The following is a 20,176-nucleotide window of genomic DNA, read 5'->3' as shown; positions in this document are numbered from 1 at the left end:
ACAAAGACACCTGCAGCAAAGATAAGACAGCCACAATGAGGGAAGTCATGAAAACAATACACGCATCTACTCTGAAGCAATGGGAATCAGTAACCATGCTTGAGATATCGAAGACACTGGTGACTTAATGGAAAAGCTGCATTTAAAAAGGCAAACAAACACGTGCCCGGAGGTGTTCAGAATAGAACTAAGCTACAATGATCAGCAATGCCTTCTGATCAACAGGCAGGTTCTGTACCAGCACAGAATATCTTTGGGCAGTCATTTTGTACAAAACTTAATAAGTAATGGCGCAATCCTGCAACGTTTACTCATAACAATAAACTTTTACTACTGCCTTACAGGTCTGTACACATAAGCAATGGTTGCACTGTCAGGGCCTATTTCATTTTCACATCAAAATAGTAACCAAGTGCACACTAGCACAATCAAAGGCTCACTATGAATTTTATACTAGTCTGTATTAGATCATGTCTGACTGAATCAATCTAATATTTCTATGTACCAGATCTCTTACTATTGATACATGTGACATATTAGCAGTATGGGCTTATACTTTGTTTTTTGCATATAATATACAGATACTCCACAGATTTCATGTACACTACAACTTTTCTGAATGCTTTTTCAAAAGAGAAGTTTATTTCTGAGGGCTCTGTTCTGTAGCCATGTAAACCTATGCTTAACTTTACTCATGTATGTAGTACAAGGGGCTTCAGGGCCGTTACTAGTGAAAGAAAAGTAAAAAGCCCTCAAAAGTGATTCTATTACAATATCTGTTTTGTATTTTAAGTGCATGGGGATGAAAACTTTTTTAACAAATAAAAACACTATTTCAAGAAACCAGAGTATCATACTGCTTTCAGAATTAAATGCTGCATTCATAAGTATACAAATTTCCAGCCTGAGTTTGTCTTTCTCCTTGTTGAATTTATGTATTGACCACAGATATGACCAACTAAAATAGCTTTGCTATGTTTTATATTTGCACATCGAGACTAGCATTGTTTACAGCCTGTTTTATCTGCTACCCTGAGTTTCCTTTTACAAACATCATTGCTCAGTTGCCTGATAAAACTGAACCATGCAACTACATGTTCCAGCAATATTTTATTTTTTCAGCTCTGGAGTATAACATGCCACTTTGCAGAGCATTTATCTCAGAGCTTTGGGAGAGTAATACCTGTTAAAAATAGCATTGCAAAACCTAAGTGTATTTATTACTTTAAAAATGTACCCTTAACCTATTTCTACTGCATGTCTTTCCTGGCATCAGTTTCTTGTTTCCATGTTCTCTGTTTTAGGAAAATCCTCCAAATGTTGTTATGTACTTATTTAAAAAAAAGAGGAAGAAGCATGTAAAATCCTCTCGAACTCATTTTGCTTGTGATTTTGAATAGCATTCAAATTAGAATGATTTTCCCAGATTTTTATAGGCTTGCCCAATCCAGCTGTATATTTTATATGCTAATCTAAATTCTATTTTTGTTCCCCTTGGGGTTTTAAGTGATTATAATTGTTGCTCTTCAAAAGCCAAACAGATGATGATTGCTGCTTCAGGAATATACCAAAAGAAACTGGCTTTCATTAAACCTGCTCATCCACTTCATAATTATCTCCATTTTATCTCACTAAGAAGCAGGAAAATGGCAAGTACAGTTCATTGAAGCCAGTTCAGTTATTTAAACATCACTTTATTGAGCTAACAGGAGGTGTTAAGGGGGAGGGGGCTTTTTCAGACATTAAAATGTAGCCAGTAGTCTAGTGGTGTTGCCAACTGGGAAGCCAAGGTCCTCTGAGTCAACTTGAAATCTTATGCTATAGGCCTGTGAACGCTAGTGTATGTTGCAGGATGGTACATTTGCTGTCTGTGAAAAAGGGTTAAAGCCATTCTAGTGGACAAAATGTAAAGTAAATTGACAGGTGTTCTGCAAAAAATCTGCTTGCCTGACCTGAGCACTAGAACTGAATTGCAATATACAGATTTTTGATGGAAGAAAAGAAGGGAAGGAGGTTAGAGTAGGTGTATGGAAAGTGATTAAAAGAAGAAAATAAATAGGAAAAAGACTTAAATTCTAGAGGACAGGTTTCATTCTTCAAGTGTCAAACCGAGCTGTAAGAGCTTTGAATCACCTGGGCTAAACCTATTTGTTTCCATAATGTATTTTAAATCCAGTAGTAAAAGAAATCAGTGGAGACTTTCTCTGTAAAACTACATTCTATTGATAGAGGAGAGGAATAAAGACATCATGGAGTCTATGGCATTTTGGAATCATAGTGTTAGTTATTTTCTAAACACCTGCAATACAGCAGTACAAATCTGGGAGTTTTCACTTCACATATCAGCACTAAAATATATAGGCACTTCTTCAGGTGATGTTTGGCCACCTTATGGAGGGTAGTTTTTGACTTGAAAATATTTGCTCTTTCTTTGAAAAATTACTTCAATCCATAATGCAAAGAAAGTGTACTCTCCCGGCAGTCCTTCCTCAAAAGCAGGCTCCCAAACTGTCTGGTGTAATTTTACATGGGTGCTACCATTTGCTCTCCCTTCCTTTCCTTAAAGCCATCACCACGGCAGTATTATTCCATAACCAATACATTACCTGTAAAAGCAGTCCTGTCAGTAGAGTTTTTTTCTCCAAGGTGACAGACTCATCAGCCATCTTCCACCTCAAGAAGCTGCAGCAAGTCTCAAACCTTAGTCTTTTAATGTGGAAGTACATGATGGTATGGGACTGTGTACTGCCATATAAAATCAGGAAAAATAGAAACTGTACAAGTTCATATAGATTTTCAGTATTTATTAGATTTAAATACTTAACCAAGGCAGTAGATAACCTGGCTCATCAGTACAATGAAATACAAAGAACATAAATGTAGTCATTTCAACAGGAACCCAACCAGCCACTTCCAGATCCTCTTTTTCATCTTTCCCCATTGTATGAAGCAAAACATCTGTCACACAGGGACCTTTGATCCCCAGAGGGCCACCAAATCCCAGAGCACTGCTGAGAAAATGGTAACCATGTTCTAGAGCTCAGGCTCTCAGAGAGAAAGAAACCTTTCTTCTTTTATGAGGAGGGAACTGTAGCTCAAGTGCACCTTCTCACTGTAGCTGTGTCAGCAGAGCACAAGAAGAGAATCAGTCTTGCAGGCAGACTAGCTCTAGGCGATTTAGGATCTTATAGTTCACAAGCAAGAGCTGTAACTCCACCAAGAGAAAGGGGCAGACAGTGCAGATTCCAAAATTTTTACTAGTGTTAGTCTCTAAACTGTTTTGAGGCATAACCCACATAGAATGTACTGCAGTAATTTATTCTTAAGGCCACAGAGACATGGATAACAGTGGGAAGGTATGAATCCCAGAAGAAAGGTCACAATTCCCATCACCAGTGGAGGGTAAAAAAACTGACTGGGTTTCACTGCTGTAATGTGGTCAAGCAGCACCCGAAGTTTTAAAATCAACCTCTAACTTGAACATTTTGTGCAGTCCTTCAAAGTTGCTAATATTACAGCTGTTTCCATCAGGCCACCATCACTGCCTTTATCTTGTCCGAAATAGGGCAAGCTCCCTAGTATCTCTAACCCCATCTCAAGTTGATAACATCATAGGTACTAAACTGAATTGTTGGAGTTAAATGAGATAGGTGCATAGAACTGAGTGATGTCAGCATACTGGAAATATTGTGCCCATGTCTGAGAGCCAAATCAACTTTGTAACAGAAAGAAATGGAAGAATAACATCCTGCTGCACCCCACATTTCAGAATCTTTTGGAAAGGGGTAGTTGTCCATAATTATCCACAGAAATTTCTCACTGAATTGCTTCCCATTGAGAGAACAAGCCAGTGAAGAAACAGATCTTTTCATTCAGACTGTGGTGCATAAGTGAATCAACATTTTTCAATAATAATTTCAAAGGCAATTGATAAATCTGATAATATGAACATATCACCTGCTTGTCATCCCTTTCCAGGATTAGGTCATAAATCAATGTAGTCTTTATGACAAAAACAGGGCTAAAACCCACAGGCATCTCTGACTATGCAAGGGTAGTCATGTAACAATCTTCTCTACAATCTTATGCAAGACAGGAAGATGTGGTACAGGCTGATAATAGTCTGATTGCTCAATGAGTTAGCGATTGACTCTGAGAATGACAATACTAATGCCTCCTTCAAAGCAATATGCAGCCTGCCTTTCAAAGAGAGTTGTGTACCATTTTCACCAGCAAGGCATCGAGCACTTTCCAGTGGTCTTCACCAAGCAAGAGAGCCATGGATCCAAGTACAGGTTGTAGAATGACCTGTGTCACTTGCAGTAAACTTGCAGTAACTGGGAACATCACCAGCTAAAACAGTACCAGAAAAAGGCCCTTGTACTTTCAAGGTCTTGTCTTGCCGCCTGAGCAGTAGACAACTCACCCTACTCTGATCACTCTCCTCTACTAAAGAAGCAATTTTCTCATCATGGGACCATTTAAAACCCTCTATTACACTGAAACAGTCCAGGTTTGCCAGACCAAAAGAAACATGACAAACTTTGACATGACAAACAAGCTAGGGTGGAGGAAGAGAACATTCTTTACTTTCCACGGAGCATTAGAGTTTAGTAAAATCTGTATGCTGTGACACATCAGCCTCATTACAAAACTTCCAGTAGCAGCATCTTGCTTTCTGTTTGGCTGTTGTGAACTATACAGAGCAGGATGACCTACAAGAACAAAGCCAGCAAAGAGCGCACACAGGGATATCCTTGTCCATAGAGCATCCTGTCATTGAAGCAAGATTGCATCTCTGAGCTCTTTGGAAGCCTGCTAGTACCACTCGTCTCCAAAGGGAGACCACCAAAACAGAGGCTTTTCTTTGGCAGGAGAGATGAGCCCTTACCTCAGCCCACCATACATGTTTACAGTCCAAGGGTCCTCACTGTCTTGCCTTCCCCCAATTCCAATCTAGCTGATACTTAGTGTTCTCTCCAGATCCACTGCAATAACAGTAGTAATGTTTTTATCTTAGCATTAATTATTAAGGGCCTAATTTTAATAACTTTCCAATACTGTAGAGTCTAATTTGTAACGGTAAAAATAAGACCAATTCTGAAAAGCCGGTACAAAAAGAAGGTGCCCACAAAAAAGGAGGCAAGATGGATGCTTCTCTAAGTAGGCCTTTAGAATGAGAGCACTGATTTTTTTTTGATTTTTTTTTTATAGTTCTCTTAGTGAGTAGGCTGTCTGACTTAGCATCTCAGCAACTTATCTAATGGCACTAACTATATCTACATTCTGGAGTATTCAACCTACACTAGTCTGCACAACAGCATTTGGTGCAACTGTGCTCCTCCTTCTATCTCACTCAGACAAAATCATGACTAAATGTACTGCATTCTTATAATCAAAAATGAAACTTCACTGTCATTCTTACCACTCTAATAGTTCTAGCATCTAGCCTGCTTAGATGCTATAATTATACAAGCTTTATAAATACTTATATAATTAATTCCTCAGCTTTATTTACTGTAATGTCATTCAGAATGAACAGTCTTAAGTCATATTAGCATGAGAAATATTCCAAAATACATTCAGAATAAGCATTAGAAGAGAGTTGTGCAAGAGCCTATAGAAAGAAAAGAATATTTAGTAATAATAGTTATTAATGAAGTCTCATTTGTCCACATAAGCAGCATCTTATTAAGGATGGAGAACATCTTTAATTTACATACAGCTTTGACGCTATTAGTTTTCAGTCCCTTTTCTTTTTATCTCTGAACTATGAACCTCATCTAAAGTCTCTATTGCTCCCTTCTTGCTTGATTGATCAGACTTGGAAAAGTTGTTTAATTTAATTGAGAACAAAAATCTGTAAGATTTAGAAATCATGCTTACAGTTCCACTAGGAAAAGCAAGTTAATTGCAATATCTTAAGAAGAAATATGATACAGGTGGTGCCATGGTATTTATAACCGAGGGTATAAACATGAAAATGAAGTTAAACAACCTGTTATGGGAAGCTATTTTTGAAAACAGGATAGTTACATTGTCAAAGCAGTGAAAACCAACAGTATGGATGATGGTGGCAAAAATCAGTAAGATTGTACATGAAATAAATTGTTTATACCAGAAAGTGCCAACAATGTAAGGGTTAAACAACAAGCACACAGCAGAAAGGATTTTTCCTACATCAGAAATCTAAAGGAGACATAGTGAGAAGAAAGATGTTTCATGAGACATAGTGTCAAAATAATTCATGAAAATGTCTGTTGCTACTCAAACAATTGGAACAGTCTTTAACACCATTTATGTTAAGGCATCTGACTTATGTTTACAAAAGCTGACACTTCAGAACCACAATAACATTTGATTTCCCTTAACACAGTAAAAGTGACAAATGGGCTTTGTTCATGGTCCACATTTCTAGTCTCTTAAAAAAAATCTTACTGTACAGTGGAGAAAATTATTTTTGTCTAAAATCACACATACATGTTTATGAATTAGGAGGCTATGAAATATTGATGTAATTGAAAAACAGATAGCATTGCCTAAAGCTATGCATAGCTTGAGGTGGGTGCTGTGATTATTGGCATAACTGTTCAGACTCTACTCACTTCAGGCCAGGACCTCATTCCAGTAAAGATTTGTGTATGTGGTTAACTTCATACATTTTTAAGTAGACAAATTGACCTCGGAGGGATGAGTTGCAGTGACTAAGAAAATACATGCTTAAGTGTCTATAGGACAGGGGACTTACTGTGCTACTCAAGGGCTTTACCTAAGTAGAACTGGTCAGAAAATGGAATTTAAAAAAAAAACTCTAAAGGAAAGGGGGGAAAGAGCTTTACTTTTTCTACTTTTTTATAGATTTTTGGGAGGTTGGAAAAAAAGCAGAAATTAAAAAAAAATTTAAAATGAAATTTTCAGCAAAAATGTTAGTTTTCAAAGGTGAGTTTTACAGAAAACATTTTGATCAGATCTGCCTAAGACTGGCAGGTGTGGGAGCAAGCAGCTCTACTTATAAGCCTTCCCCTAACCTGTTTTTCTAATACAGATTGGAAAAGTGGGCCAGGGCAGGAACAGCCAAGAGTGGGAGTAAGATGGAAAAGATGAAATTGAGAGGAAGGAGTGTAAGGAGTAGCATCCAAATCATGGGCGACTGTTGCCTCCTGAGTCTGGGGGGCACCAGTGGCAGATTGCCGACCCCAAAAGTGCTGGTGGCAAAAAAAAAGTGCCAGCGTTTCTCTCAGTGCCCCCATTCCTCAGCCAGTGCCAATCTCAGGGGGAACACCGGACGGTACTTCTCTTGGTGCCCCCACCCCCTGGCCGGTGCCAATCTGAGGGGGGGCACTGGCCGGTGCTTCTCTCAGCGCCCCCACTCCCTGGCTAGTGAAGGCCAATCTCAGGTGTCACATATGATGCAAAGAGTGGCTGAGCCACCCAGAAACAGTCTAAATCAAGGCAGCAGTATTGATTCAACAATAACTGGAACCCTGAAGTAGGAGAAGCAGCCAGTACATAAAGACCACCCTTCACTCTTGTTCCTCCCATGAGCTTTGCTGCTTACAAATGTTATCAAGGAATATGGGCCACCAGGTAGCTCCATAATGTCCAAGCTAGTTCTAAGGACAGAGTAGAGGTGAAAAGGGCAAGTCTGTCCAGAGTTTGCAGCATGAAGTTAGCTCATGTTGTCCTTCATGATTTGAAAGAAGAGTAAGGAACAGGGCTTCAAGTTTCTTTCACCTTCTTGCCCTTCGCTCTGTGCTAAACTTCTGTTTAGACTGAAGATAAAACTGACTAGATAGAGTGAAAGATTCCTGCCCTGCAACCTGGTACCCCCAGAAAAGTCAGTCCTAAGTCCAGTCCTATTTACATCAGCACTCCCTCCCATTCCATCCTCCTCTCCTCTCCTCTCCTCTCCCCCCTCCCCACCAACCAATAAATCCATTCATTCATTTATTCCATACCCAATTGTAGCAAGTCTGTTAGCTTTCCACTTGATCTGTTGGATGCTCCTGTTCATACATATCTCTTTGTAGGACAGGGATTCTGTTCTGCATGCACAGATGGCCCTGTCTCTCAGCTGTAAGGTTTAAAACTGAATCCTCTGCTCTTCACTCTATCACCCCTTTTTACTGCTTCTTAGGTAAAAAGCACCCTATTCAAATTTGCTGATGACACTAAGATGTGGGGGGATGTGGGCATGCTAGAAGGGAGGAATAGGCTGCAATTGGACCTAGACAAGTTACAGGGGTGGACAGATGAGAACAGGATGGGTTTCAACACTGACAAGTGCAAGGAGCTGCACCTGGGGGGGAAGAACCAGTAGCATACCTACAGCCTGGGGAACTCCCTTCTTGTCAGTACAGAGGTAGAAAAGGATCTTGGAATCATTATTGAGGCCAAAATGAACATGGACAGTCAGGGTGGGGACGCAGTCAGGAAGGCAAGTCCAACCTTGTCATGCATCCACAGATGCATCTCAAGCAGGTCCAAAGAGGTGATCCTCCCCCTCTATGCGGCACTGGTCAGGCCACAGTTGGAGTACTGCATCCAGTTCTGGGTGCCGCACTTCAGGAGGGATGTGGACAGCAAGGAGAGGGTCCAGAGGAGGGCCACCCGTGTGATCAGGGGGCAGCAGGGCAGGCCCTACGAGGAGGGCTAAGGGACCTGAACCTGTTCAGCCTCCACAAGAGAAGGCTGAGGGGGGATCTCGTGGCCTGTTACAAACTAGTCAGAGGGGACCAGCAGGCATTGGGGGAGTCCCTGTTCCCCCGAGCACTACCAGGAGTGACTAGAAATAACGTTCACAAGCTGGCAGAGGGTAGATTCAGACTAGACATCAGGAGGTGCTACTTCAGTCAGGGCAGCTAGGACCTGGAACCAACTTCCAAGTGAAGTGATGCTGGCTCCTACCCTGGGGGTCTTTAAGAGGTTAGACGAACACCTTGCTGGGGTCATTTGACCCCCAGTACTTTTTCCTGCCATGGCAGGGGGTCAGACTGGATGATCTGCTCAGGTCCCTTCCAACCCTACCAACTATGAAACTATGAAACAAAAGCTCTATCCCTTCCCACTCCCTTTCCCCATCCCTCCTATTTAAAAACAGCACCAGTTAGTCCTCTCTTCCACAGAAGGAATAGCTGACTTCTTATGTTGTCATTAGGCTTCTGTAGCTTTCATAGGCTGGATGAAGGAGCTCCAATTGGAGCCAAAAGTAATTGTCCCAGATTGTAGTAAACTGGAATGTGACATAAACAAGTATCTGCTGAAGTCAATAATAAGGAGTTCTTTCACTTGTGACCTTGCCAGGTTTTGCACCTACACTCTAGAAATTCAGAGTTACAACTACATATTATTGAGCCACCTTCTCTTCCATCTTCCTCAAATATTCATTTAAATACTGATCTACTAATGATGTACAATTTACTAATGTTCTCATTGAATCTGTGCATGCACAAAGCATACATAGTTCATCACTGTGTTCGTGATCTGCTATACCAAATATGGGAAACACAGTTATTCCAAATGGAAACATTACAGAATAGATGGACAGCACATAGTCCCATTACACAACAGAAATAGAATAGAACATCGTAATGTTTGAATTATAAATAGTACTCATATAGTAATGTTCATTTGCATAGTATTTACACTGTCAACTTTTCAGATCTGAGACACCCTATCAGGAACAGAAAAATCCAACAGAATGTAGTAACTTCTTTGAACCTGTTAAAGGAACACACAAAAGTAAATGCATGAAAGGAGGTAATTGCAAGAACTAACAATTCACTTTAGGGCAGTACATGGGCATCACATACCTAAGTTACAAAAAGTGGGAAGAGGAATATAGCATTTGCTATCTGATTATTATACTATGGTTCTACATGCAGGATGCTCAGTGGAGGCCTCTTTACATGCCCTCAGTGGTGAGGGAGGTTTTTTTAATGAGAGTGGCTCCAAGAGCTACTCTAATTAAAGTGCCCACAGCAGCTCATGTATTCAGAGTCCTGTACTTCAAAAGGGTGGCAGGGGTACTATAACTACAGTTCACTGGATGAACAAGGATGCTGAATACACTAGCTGCAGAGCCTGCTGGAGCACACTAATTAGCATGTGGAGGTTAATCGAGTCTACTCCCACGTGCTGCAATTACAGTGCATTGGAGCAGCATCCCTGCACATCTGCAGGCACTCTGAGAGTGAGGGATTAAGCTGCAAATATTAAGGTGTGGTCTCCACCAATCAAGTCCTAAATAGTTAACTGAAGAGTAAATCAAGATGTATTCCTTGGATTGTAAAGCTGCTTTGCAGCGTTGATGGCGGCCTCATCCTGCACACCCCTTGTGTGAGATATTGTACACATGGATGGATTTAATATCTTGGAAAGGGGGGTGCAGATGGTGATATAACACCACACATATTTTTCTCCTGTTAAAGAGAAACCAGAAACTTTACTAATATGCTAAGGGGCTAGCACTGTCATTCAGTTTAAGACCAATGCAAAAACAAATGAACTATTGGAATGTGCATTAATTTGCTGGATTTATATATAAAGTTTAAAAACACAACAAAATAGCCAAAAAATAGTCAAGATACAGTCATTATGGTTAAATGTATGTATCCTATTCAGATTCATAAAACAAAATCTAGCCTTCTTGAGTATTTTGACAGTGCCTCCAATACTTCACTGTCCATCATCCTACACTTTAGTTAACATTACCACACCTGAGTGAAGGTTTTTAGCTAGAGCTAAAACAGTCTGCAGGGCTGTGAAATAGAAGAGAAACATTATCAGGAATAGCTAACAGACTGTGAAATTGTAGAAGAAAGGATAGTTTAGATATTGGAGCATCAAGACTATAAAAAGGATAGAGGGTTGATGACACCTGTGGATTACAAAGAGTTTAGCAGGAATCAGGAACGTAATAATGAGCCATGAAACCAACCGACTCCATAGAACAGAATAGCACTGCCTGAATAGAAATGCCATTGCCACTCCCAGGCAGTTGATTTTAAAGTTTTGGTGGAGCAAGAATCAAGGATTTGTTAACTTTTATCAAGATTAGGATTATTTTTGGAAGGAAGGATGGTTTTAAAATCAGAACACAGAATCTGGATGTTAATATATATTTCTTTATGTCACCTTTAACAAATCATCTATGTTCTCTCTATCTCAAGTTGTCACATCTGGAAGAAGAGGATAACGTATCTACACAGGGAGGTTATCTATTTTTTTTGTTAAATACGTGGAACTTTCATGGAAGTGGTTTCAACATCACATATTTTGATTACAAAATTTAAGAGATAAATATATAGAAAGTGACCTAACTGTGACTATGGAAAGGCTTTTAGTGGGAGGGAGGTTTTGGTGAGGTTTTTAGTGAGGGTTTTAGTACTAAGGTGAAAGTATTGCAGAAAATGAGTTTCTGCTATTTTGACCTATTTCCAGTTCATTTTAATTGAATCTAAACCCTAAAACACACACATTTTGGGATTGTGCTTAAGTAGAAGGTTAATAACACGTCTGATTTGGAGCCACCTGTCCCCACTCAGTTCTAGAAATGATAGATTCCCGGTACCGATGATCATGTCTGATAATAGTATCTTACATTAAAACTTCTCTCACTCTCAACAGTCAGAGAGTACGTTCAGGTATTTCTTATTACAGGTGTGTGATTGATCCAATATTTTAAGGCATACATTTTTACCTGTTATGTTGAGTTCCCTATTTCTGAAGCATCCAAATTTACATACCTTCAGAAGGTTGGTCTTCATCAATTTTCTTAAACCCAGATTCCTTTAATATGTCTCAAGTTAGATACTTGGGAGGGGGGAAAACCCAGCAAGATCCAACATCACCAATCACTAGGCTTAAGTGACTGGAAAGTGAATCACCATTTAAAATTGATCTATGTAGGAATGCTACAAGTGCAGTTGCCACGGCTATCTGTATATGACTGAGTAGTTATCACCACTGGCATTGCTTCAAAGGGCTCATTGAAAAAGAAGGAAAAAATCTTTAAAACTTGGTGACTTGCTTAAAACACCACAGAAATTATTTATATTCTAGTTTGTTTGCTTTTTTGTTTTCATTTTGTTATAACAGGAAATCTTTTTTTTTTCCCTTGATTTTCTTTCATTTATAGAAGACAAATCTTCTAGGGAAGAAGGTACTTAGAATTTATTCACTCAGCTTGTGAAGACTTTATTGAATTATGGAAATGAAGGGCAGAAAGAGACCTCAAGGGCTCATCTAAGTTCATCCCTTGCTCTGAGGCAGGATCAAGAATGACTAGACCATACCTGACTGGTGTCTGTCTAACCTGTTCTTAAAATTCTCCAAAGCAGAGGATTCCACAACTTGTCTGGCTAGCCTGCTTTAGTTAAAAACTATCCTTATAGCTGGAAAGATTTTTTCTAATATATAACTATTCTGGCTGCGATTTAAGCTGTTTTCTTCTTTCCCTTCCTTTAGTGGATGTGGAGAACAATTGATCATCCTTCTCCTCATAACAGCCTTTTACATATTGGAAGACTTATGTCCCCCACAGTCTTCTTTTCCTACACCATGAAATAAACTTAATTCTTTCAGCCTTTCCCCTTAGGTCAGACCCTCTCCAATCAGGCTACATCTTTATTAAAAGAGGCATTACCTCCCATGTTTTACACATGACACTTCAGGTAATACAAGTGAAATTTCTTTCTTTTTCTTCTTTTTTTTGCAATAGCATCATACTGTTCATTCATTAATTTCATGGTGCACTCTAGCCCCCAGATCCTTTTCTTCAACCTCCTGCCTAACTAGTTAGTCTTCATTTTGAATTTGCGCATTTGTTCTTTTCTTCCTAAGGATAGCATTTTGCACTGCTCTTTACTGAATTTCATCTTCCTGATTTCAGGCCATCTTTTACTGCTCATATAGTAATTTAATCTAGAACATATTTCCCTAGTTGGCTTATGAGAAGGCCAAGTGGGACTGTGGCAGAAGCCATTTTAAAGTCAAGATATATTTCTGCTTCCTACCCAAAAAATTAAAATTGGATTCATTTGACATGACATGTTCTTGACAAATCTATGTGAGTTGTTTCTTATCACCATATTTTCTTCTAGGTATTTATAAATTAATTTGTTCTAATATCATTCTGACTAATGTATATCAGTCTATAGTTCCAAACACAGTTTAGTAGAATAATATTATGAGCATCAGTTTGGACAACCTCTTTAGACATTTATATACCAATGATCATTACGGGGACTGACCCTGTGGCATATTCATCTCAATCAGGGTTAGGTGGCTAAGAACCCTGTGTAGATAACTTCTGATCCATGAACTTGACCTTGTGTATGAATGGGAAGCAATATCTCCACTATTCAAAGAGAGGAAAATCTGCTAAGTATTTTAATAACAACATTTTATGCAAGCTATTGTTTCAAATTGATAACACCATAGATTGTTAAATCATTGTTAAGCAGTAGTTTAACTAGGCCAAAACAACTGAGGCAGCAGCCCCAGGCACTGACTTGGTGCAGGGGTGCAAAACAAACATCTGTCACTGTGCCACACAATTGTTGCAAGGGCATGGCAGCATGACTGTCCCCAGGCATCTCCCCATACATCCCACTGCCCTAGGCACCCAGATGCCTTGTTATGCCTCTGTCATCAAGGAAAGGATTGTCATGCAAAAATATGAAATTCTTTTCTGAAAAGAAAATCTGAGAAATTTGTTCCCATCTAATCCTTAGAACCATGAATCCAGAGGTCAACATAAGTGAAAGGCCACTATAACACCAATGAGCACTAAAGATAATTTTATATAACTGATCACTACAATGAGTCATCAGTAAAGTATAATTCTATTGTATCTGAAATGTTGAGCATCATGTGAAAACATGAGAATGAGAAAATCCCAGAAGAAACCTGGGAAAAACGTTTTGGCTTGGGGAGAAAGAATTAATGTCAAATAACATGCCCCCCCTACAATAAGGGGGATCCAGTTTTTCCTTCCCTCTCATACCAAGTTAGTATTACAGAAAAAAAAAGTACTCTGTTTGCACTAAAAGGAAGTGATACTTGAATGCACCTCCAAAACCCTCACACATCATCCACATTAATACATAATAGTATGTATACCTTGATTATGTCTCCTAATTGCAAGCTAGATGCATATTATCATCTTAATTGAATAAAAACAAAAGGATTCAACCTAAAATGATTTGGAATGCATTTAAAGACATGATCTACACAAGGTCAAAAAAATTCCATCTAGTGTGCATGTGATCTGATTATCTGAAGATCATCTAATTACATAGTATACTAACATTCTAGAATTTACAGGGACATTTTTCAATAAAATAGCAATAGCCACTATTTTACTGCACTACACTGTCAGCAAGAAAAATGATGGCAAAGGAAAAAAGCTACCTTAGTGTAATGTGTGCTTTTCCCTCAACAAATGGATATATAACACACACTGGTACTTTTGCAAAAGTTAAATCTATCAGTTAAATCATATTCCTATAATACCATGAGAAAATGCACTAATTACAGTAGGTTGGTAGACATCCTATTTCCCCTGTAGAAGTCTCTCAGTATGATGAAACTGCAATTTAACCAAATACTACAAGTCTTGACATCATTTGAGATAATTCAGGGTGGATACTAAAGGGACTATTATTTTTGGATGGGAAAATGTGTATTATTTTAAATAGCAAGTAAATTTGTGGTTTGTTTTCTCTTTGGGCAAAATTGCTTCTCCCTATCTCCATGCAGGGCTCTAATGGAGAAAATACTATTGTGCGATCTATTTGCATATTCACCTTCATACTAAAAGGTCTGAGTGGAGATGGGTTTTTTTTATTCTGATGGAGTTCACCCCCTCAGTGAATTCTAATGTATCAACCCTGGCAGAGATTATTTTTCTGTGGGACTCAAAAATTTATCTAAAGATAAAGTATTTTTTTGCCCTTGGTACAGACTTACTGCAAGAAATAGCAGGTCTGACACGCACAAAAATACCAACAGATCCTCCTGAAGGATATTGACACTGTCCTTGTTCCTTCTTCCCTTCTAAGCACTTCAAATCTTTGACTTCCTGATTGCTTATCATTTATGTAGTCAGCATATTTTTAAGGAGTACTATGTATATACTTTTCAACAAACTGGAGCATAGAAGTAAGGTGGTAAGGCACTCCTTACTCCCCTCTTTCCTGCTTCCCCTCATAAGTGCTGCTTCTCCCTTTGGTTCAAAGAAGGTATTTCTGTTGAAAGAAGAAAGAAATGAATGGACTCCATAACCTTTCATTCCTTTCCTTCTGCCAGCATATGCATGCCTGCTATGTGGCATTTATAACAGGCCCAAGTCAAATTTATGTGGGTACCCCTTGTTACAATATAAACAGCATACCCCTTCCAGCTGGTAAGCCTGGGAAACAGAGGCCTTTATTGTTCTGTTGCCAATTAGTTAAACTCAGACATGTATCCAACAGCTTATTTTTGTAAAGAAATAAAAACTAAACTAAGTTTTAAAATGTTATCCCAGGAGACTGGGAAATGGAAAGTTGCTTTAAATGGATATTATTAGGTAAGATAATGGCTTGTGAGCTGGCAAATGTCTACTCATCCCTTTGGGGCATTAAGTCACAAATAGCCAAGTGAATGTTGTCATCTGTACCTTCTGAAAAATGTTGTGCAAATGATGGTTGTGTGCTCTCAGTACATCATTTTAATTTAATCTTTTATAAAGCTTTCATTTCTTTTTTAAAAATCAAAGCTAAGCCTGGTTCAAAATAGGTGTTCCTGATGGAAAAAGGAGGAGAAATGCTATTCCACTGTGATGACAGTAGTCAATCAAAACACAACCATTAGAATAGGATTTGATGCTTACATAAAGTGACTTAGCATGAACTATAGCTGGTTGTTCTTGGGTCAAGCAAGTCATTCTAAATTTCACTTCAGCAATGGGTTTTGTTTAATCTATGTTGGTAAGCATGTTTTTGTTTTTCCTATTGCCCCCTAGAGTATGAGTTTGTATGGTCAGAGTAGGGCTGAGGGCTGTTGCCATTTAAAATCATATTGCATGTGTGTTCCTGCCAAGCAAATCAGGGGGAAATTAAAATAAACTCCACAATTTAAATTGGAACTTTGTCTTTTGTGATAAACTCAGTTTTGAAACCTGGCACATAATACAGAGTATTTTCAGTGACTCACATGATGTATGTCACAATGCTGACAAAGCTGAGACAGATCCACGCATTCTCAGGTTTCACCAGGGCTTTATTATTATTACTATTATTATTATTATTATTATTATTATTATTATATCAGCATCCACTTACAGAATCCCATTTCTCTCTGCTGAAAGCATTCTAATGACAGTTTACTTTAGTGGTCTATCAGCAACCTGCTGCCTGTGCCACCTGAATTTCAATTTCTTAATTTACAGCACAGATAAAATAGAATGGAGCTGGATCTGTGCTGCTTTCTACATTGGGTTGGTCTTATCAAGCGTGAAGTTTGGCGCATTGCAAACCTATTCAAGTGATTATCTGCTGAGGACCTCTTGAGCCATCTCCATCTCTGCAGTGTGCTGATAAGACAGCTGTTTCTCTAGCTGCCGTGTCTCTCTGGGCCTCAGTCTTCTTTTGGTACAAACTATGGCTTTGTTACTGTGCCCTAGTGCTGTCACTTTCTCTGTTGTGCAAACGTTTGATCCGAGCACAAAAAGGGTCGATGGAGCTGATTGACTGGCTGGTATGCACGGTCTTATTATTTTAAAATTAAACATGTCTTACACACCACTGGAAACACAGATCTTCAGGAAAAGAAGCTGCCCAGGCAAGACGTGTAGTGCATCAGAGAGCTGCCCCTTCCCAGCTCAGTGTAGAAATTGAGCAAGGGCGCAGGGATACACAGAAACAGACAGTTTCCTTAAATCACTCCTTCTTATTTATCTGGATGAGGACTCCTCCTCATTCCCTGCCGAAAGCCGAGGGATTGCTGTTAGCTTGTGTAAAGGAAACTGAACCTTTAGGCTACACCTTCACCCCCCTCTCCACTAAACCAAAAGAAACCCCAGCATTGTGACCCTCAAAACCCACCTCTCTGCAAGACAGCTTTTATTGGTATTAAGGCATTGTTGCTGACAGACTGGAGGAGAGGTATAGCAACCTCAGTTCCAGTGTGTCTGCGAAGGTGAATTCAGACGTTTTACAGGTCTTTTTATTCCCAACAGGGTTCGGCAAAAACCAGAAACAAAAATCCCACACATTTAAAGTGCAAAACCTGTCCAGGTATTTTTCTGAGTCTGCTTTGAAGGCTTTGTGCTTATGATCCTTTTGTGTTTTAAGAGGAGCAAATCTAAGCTTGCATAGTAAACACACCCTAAAGAGGGCCCTTTCAAATGAAGGACTCCCCCCCCTCCCACCCAATGCATGATTACCAGCTTACAATTTCACACATGAACAACACTAACTAGGAACTATTTGTTTGAGATAATAAGTACCTTCAAGAGAACAAGATTTTTTTTGCTTGGGGGGTAGGCGGTTCTCATTTAATGCGATGCTCTTTACCGTGGCTGTAAAAACAGAAAGCTTCTAACAGAAAGTTTGCTTAACTCTAAAGCGGCGATCTTCCCCTGTATTATTGGACGTGCTCTGTCGCTTGCCCCGGAGAGAATATTTTGCAAGAGGCTGCAGTGGTAAGGCAGGGCTCAGTGCAAACCTCCCAGGCGGGGCTGCTTGTCTCTGTCCATGGTCCTACATCCTGCGCGGGGTCTAGCAGACAGCTCGGGCTTGCAATGACTGGAGTCCGTTAGTATCAAGCTCTTTGCAACTTTGATTTTAGTTCCCATCAGATCCCCAGCTGCTGAAGTGGAGTCGATATTTACCGGTCAGTTAGGATTAAGAGGGGTTTCCCCCTCCCCCCCCCTTAGATTAGCTGTTAAACTGAGAGTATCTTTTTTTTTTTTTTTCCAGTTAAAGGCTGAAAAAACACACTTCCTATTTCTTCTTAAATCAAGAATAAATTACCTCCCTTCTTTATTCCAGGGTATGGGTGAAGATATTTTAGGCAGTTTCGAAAACAATGACTCCCAGGGTCAAGAGGGTCCTTTTGGTTTTCAAGTATTCAAAGGCTGATGAAGAAACGCGCGCGTTTTAGTTTCGTGCCCTGCCCAACCCAAAGACAATGCACAAAGGGGACCGTCTTCCAAAAGGGCATTGCTTTGCAATATTGTAGGGGCTAGTTTTAGATGTGTACCTATTTGGGGGGAAGTATTTCTTTCCCGGGAAAGAAGGGATAGTGGTAGGCGCTATGAACATTTTCTTCTCTTTCTGCTGTCGCTGCCTACTACAGAGGAGCCTGAAAGACGAATCAGAGGCGGGAAGGGCCAATAACAAGACAGGCGCTTTGATAGCTATTTTTCTGCTTAATTTCACTTAGTACAATGTATCAACAAAGCTGCATGCATTATCGGTAGGGAGGTACCGGGTAGGGTATCCAAAGTGAGTCTACAAAGTTATGGATTTTACCCCATAAAAATAATACCCTGAGCACCAATTACAGAAGAGGTATTGTTCTTTTGTTTAAAAAGAGTTTTCTGATCGGACCCCGAGTAACAGACGTGTTTTGGGCACCTGCTCGCAGCGGATCCATTTAATTCTCTGCAAAAAAAAAAAAAAAAAGAAGAAGTTAGAAAAGCCACATTTCTAGTCTCGTATCTCATACGTTTTGGGTTTCTTTCAAACTGCTTTTAGTTTAGGAACAGCTGTTTATTGATGTGATAAATAGATATTTCAAAAGGGACTGTCAAAGCAGGAACGCTTCTGCTCTGGGATTTCTTGGATTGATTTATTTATTTATTTATTTGTTACTTACACACTGCTGACATTCTGTTGAGAACTGATTTTAATTGCTGAAAATCATTCTCCATAAACCGGACTGTAGCAACAAAAGTAGCAAGTAACTACATTGTGTTTTGTCTAAGACTGAAATACAGTACGGGTAGGTTTTGCTTATCTGTTCTTTTTAGCTTCTCTTCTTCACATTGCAAAATCCGATCAGCCACAAATAATTACCTTGCTTCAAAAGAGGACTTCCACAGGCGTACTCAAATCGTGGTACGTGTGTAGTATAGAATCACAGTCTAAATAGCATCATCAGTCACGTTTTAATTTTGTCATCATTAGAAGACATGTAAAACAGTCGTATGGAGGGAGGGGGGAGGGCAAATGATGCCATAATTAGAAAAAAAGCTCAGATAGATGTGGGATGAAAAACATTGAAAACCCATGGGACATTATAGAATAATAACTTAAACTACTGGAAACATAATTTATGCATACACTTCTCCCAACTGTGTCTAAATGGGCATCACTTAAATAGGACTATTGTAAGAGCAGCCTTGTTAGGCAGGGATTTATAACAGTGATCACTCCCCTTCTCAGCTCTCTGTTCAGTTCTTAGATGACTGTTTCAATACTTCTACTTCGCTACTTGCTCACCGGGGGAGTTATTCTCCTTTCTCGGAGTCCGACCAGTTCAAGAAGTTGGCGACACACTGTAAATTAAACCCCAGCTCAGCTAAAAGCTTTGTGTTCCAGAAAGGTGTCAACGACATTTGAGATGGGAATGGGTTTGCATGGTACAATATCAGGCCCAGCGTATTACTCAGTTATTGCCACATCGTCAGGATAAAGAGGTTATATGGACCCAGTGGCAGTTCAACAAATAGGTTTTCTCTCCCATTCTATTCATCACTCAAGGACACTCTCAAGGAACACTCATTTGCTTTACACCTCTCTTCCAAATCAAGTGCTTCTTTTCCTTCATTTATTTTTTTACTAGGACGCATGCAAATACCAGGATGCACTAAATAAGCACCTAAAGGATTTTCTTTTCCAAAGGGCGTAAGTGCTTTGTATTGCAAATGTATTGTTTAACCTTTGCCTGTTCTGGCAGGAGAAAAGGAACAACAAAGTTTTTCCAAAACATTTCGGGTTGTAAACAGAAAATAAGTTCAAGTGCAATAAAGGACCAGCAGTGCCAGCCATCAAAAGGCACGTCTGTTGGAGAAGTGTTGCTTTCATGCCATACAGCGCTCCTACACAACCCTGGTCTCCTGGAGAGGAAAGTGTCACGTACTGAGAAAAAGCATCTTTCAGCCCCCCTTCCCCGCGCCCCCCCC

The sequence above is a fragment of the Alligator sinensis genome, unplaced genomic scaffold (genome assembly GCF_000455745.1).
Source record: "Alligator sinensis unplaced genomic scaffold, ASM45574v1 scaffold712_1, whole genome shotgun sequence".
Taxonomy (NCBI): Eukaryota; Metazoa; Chordata; order Crocodylia; family Alligatoridae; genus Alligator; species Alligator sinensis.
Note: the sequence above shows the minus strand (reverse complement) of the source record.